Raw genomic sequence first — 4382 nt, forward strand, 5'->3', positions numbered from 1 at the left:
CTCCCGTACTGACTTACTTTGTAAGTACCGGCAAGCCCTCAGAACGCCGACATTAATAGTTATATCTAAGTACTATTACTACGACAGCTTACTATACTATAAATATTATTAGTTTATCTACAAATGTTGTATGTAAAGAGGCTCCTCCTCCTCCTCTTCCTCCTGTTAAACAAGTCGGTCAGTATAAACTAGAGTTTTTTTTAGTATAAGCTTTTAAATTAAATTTAAAAAAATTAAAAGTTGTCTCTCTTTTAGTATAAGTTATTAAAAAGTTTGATTGAGAATTGTAATTTTAGGACACATTATAAGTAACTCTATATTCTAAGACAATGAAGAAATGAATGATGCTGAATGGAACTAATACTGCACTAGTCTTGCTTGTCTTTGAGTACATTTAAGGTATTTAATGGTTTTACGTAAGTAAAATATTTGAGTTCTCTTATTTTTGGAAGATTTTTTATGGAAAAGACAAGGCAAACGAGCGTTCGGGTCACCTGATGGTCAGTGATCACTGCCGCCTCCGTGCCTCTCCACAGGAGCTACAGGTGCGTTGCCGACCTTTGAGGTGGGGATAGACGCGCTTTTTGAAGGTACCCGAAGGTACCCATGACTTCACTGATATATTATATCCTTATTGTGGCAATCACTATCCTGATGTAATGACGGAGCATCGTGTGTAATAATGCAAATCTTTAATAATATTACAAATATAATGAATTGCCTTTCATTGAACTACCAACAACAAAGGCAAGATTATCAGTAATTTCAGAGAAACGTAAATAAATATATTGGTAAGCTATGTATATATAATCCTTTAAGAACATGTTATATTGCTCTATATCAAACAGACATTACCTTTATTTATAACATTGGAAACATTATTTATCAGCTTCACGCGGATCTGGAGGCATTCCGTGTTGAGTAGCGAAACTGAACGCCGCGCTGCGCCTTGACATCAGAGCGAAGAAATGAAAATATTGAATATTTTGAACCCATAACTGCAACAATCGCGTCACAAGCTTGTGCACCTGCACCTGCAACTGCACCTGCACCTGCACCTGCACCGCGTCTCTCCTCAATAAGTAAAGAGACATGCTTACACGCGGGAGGTAACTAGGTTAAGGTTCAATAATAACTAATTTCTAATTAAATAGTTACACCATTAGTTAAAGGTTACAGTGATAGTGACGCAGCCTTCCCGGACTCCCCCGGGCATTGAAGGCGACAAATTGTTGTCTTTATCGTGAGCTAAGATGATTATTGTTTCGGTTTCTATCCGGGAGAAAACACTTTCTTTATATTTTTTACATCTTCAAAATATTTCTATATAGTAGAAGTACATTCTTCTATTTTGCTATTATCCAGCAAAATACAGAAGCTGTCTAAATGAACGGAACAAAATACTCTACAACAAATTAGCTATAATTACGATATTAACACTGCATTATCATATTTTTTTTACAATCTTAACCTACAAATAAATAATATTATAGATATCTAAATGGCTCCAATACCAACTAAACTAAAACGCTCCAACCTAAAGTACCAAGTACACAAACTATGCAGATAATGGTCCATAGACAAACGCACAAACTGTCTCTATGAAGGACGACATGGATGTAAGTCCTCCGCGGAGGTGGAGTGGAGTGGAGTACTCTACTTGCGCAATTGAGGATTATAAAGCGTTCACTGAACCGCCGCGCCGTCCCTCGCAACGACCAACTCTACACTCTGAACTAGTCGTGATGTAAACTTAGTTGACTTGTAATTACAATTGCAAATCTTATTGATAAATGATAACATTAAGCTTTTATTGATCAAGCTTGTTTACGTACGGTGCGGCAGAAATTATCCTTCATATGTTATTAGAGAATAACATACAATATAAGAGATCGATCAATCATTCACGATGATACTAACTTTGCAGAGTCGATGTAGAGACTGCGATTCCATTCAAAAAGATGATTTGTGTATAAAAATGTAGTTCTTGGTCTGGTAACGCTACTTAAGAGACAGAGTCAATGTTTCTTCTTTATTTGGGTGACTTTGAAATAATACATTTTGTAAAAGATATTTTAAGATCTGTTTTTTTACACTTTTGCTTTGTATCTCTCAAATAGCAAATTAGGCAGAGTGTAGCTAAGACAACTAACAATAGTTAAGACACTCCGTTCCCATTACAACATATCTGTTCCCCACTTTCTGGAATCTCCGCCCAATTCTGGATTATTTGCGAGTTAAGTGCCTAAACTCAACTCCGCACTTTAACTAGCGACACCTATAAATGAAAATATGGCAGTCACACGCACATGCCCCTCCGCCGCGACCGGCCTCCTCCTTGAAATAACTTATAGGAATAATTTATCAAATAATACTCCCAAACAACTATCAACAAATGAAATTATAATATCTATTCTAAATATATCGCGTCACGTTTCCGGAAAGTGAAGGACTTTCGCCCAGCATCCTTGTACCGCCGCCCGGGCCCGTCTGCTATCAGCCTAATGCAATTAGAGCGGTCCCGATACCGACATCCTAGTTGTAACGGGATTTGATAGTACTTACTTACTTACTTACTTACTTAGGTAAACAACCCTGCAGCGACACAACTGATAGGTATTATTTTATTTATTTACTTGTTCATTTAGTTCAAGATCCTGGTATGGCGGGGGTTTTTATGAAGCGTCGTAAAGCTATTTCATGTTTTTCGCTTAAGCTTACGTACCCGGCTTTTTAGAATATGCTTTGTTCGCATAACAGGTTTGGCAGAGAAAACCTTACCAAGACTTACTTCTCCGCTCTCCGTCTATATTAGTGTTTACAGACGCTGTCTGCAACTTCATGATGACCTAAAGAAATATAGAAACGTTCAAATCAAAATACTTTCCGTTTGTGTTTATTGTATAGGAGTATATTTTTTTTGCTTTATAATGGAACACGTAATAACACCATTGTTATTCACGCGGTATGGCGCTGTACGGTGTAGGTGGACACACACATACCTACATACGAATTGGCGTTAACGCGTCGACATGCGAATAAGTTGCGGATTTTATTACTAGTCATACTAATACTATAAATATGAATGTAAAGTCGTTTGTTACGTCTTTACGCCTAAACTGCTGAACAGATTATCATGAAACTTTGTTATATAAGAAAGTACATAGGATATTTTATTAAAAAATATACACACCTATTTAAAAAGATACATGTTACATATTACCTTTGGCTACTATATAAAAATAAGTTTAAGCGAATGGCTTTTGAGTCTCTAGTAGGTACATTTATATAAAATATAATAACAAGAACGCTTTCGTGATTTAACGGGTGAAGCCGCGAGCGGATCGCTAGTCTATTATAAATTAAACTTTTAAATTGGAGCTTTATTAATTTATATATTAATTGTTTATAAAGAAATATTATTCTGAACTCAACACAACGCCTCGTTTACCGGAACAGGAAAACAAAATAATGTAAATATAATAATTGCCCCGAGCAGGGATCGAACTCATACCCATGGCATTTACAATCAGACCTGTTCCCCCCCCCCCCATACTACTGCAGCGTGGTCATAGGCATGCATTCTTTTAGTATTATTACTAGATATCATTAAATAGTTGTCGTTGTAACGTCGACTTACGAGTTAATCTTATGAAATGTGAACTATACGTTTCCCGATATTATTATTATAGATTTTCTTTAACATCTCAAATCAACTTTCTAAATAGTCATTTAATACTTGAAATCGATGTTGAAGCTAAGATGGCATACCTACAAGAGATAAAAAAAAATAATGCCTATGAATTGTTAAGATATACAACTTACGAGTCTAGAGTTCTAGGCTATTACTAGTGACTAGTAAAAGACTTATTTTCGATAAATGTTGGCACGAGTTATACTTCTATATTATATTTTTTATGAAATACAATACAGGAGTACAAGTAGAGTAAGTAATTTTAACAATTATTTAGTTTTTTTTAGTTTGACGCTTTATTCTGCTCATAGCAGTGTATACCGAGGGAACCTTTGAACCTAGAGTTAAGACACTCCGTTCCCATTAAGATTCGTTCCCCATTTTCTCAAATTTAGAAGCATTACGTGTCGTATGGTGGAATTCAACGCTGCGCTTTGTCTCGTTACCAGAGATCACCAGAGTGGGAATCGTTGGGAATTGTTTTAGTACTACTACTCACTTTTTGCAAATTGTATTTTAGATAGATATTTTTCATGTCCCCGTTCTTGCTTAGCAGCTACTAGCACAAGCAGACTACATAACGCGAATATACGAGTATATATGTTATAATTGGCTCTGAATACAAATCCCCAGATGGTCTAAAGCCCTAGATGCCATACACGGCGTGGCATGACACCATTGGCACGCG

The sequence above is a fragment of the Heliconius melpomene genome, chromosome 9 (genome assembly GCF_056956725.1).
Source record: "Heliconius melpomene rosina isolate 202511_hmr_F chromosome 9, ASM5695672v1, whole genome shotgun sequence".
NCBI lineage: Eukaryota > Metazoa > Arthropoda > Insecta > Lepidoptera > Nymphalidae > Heliconius > Heliconius melpomene.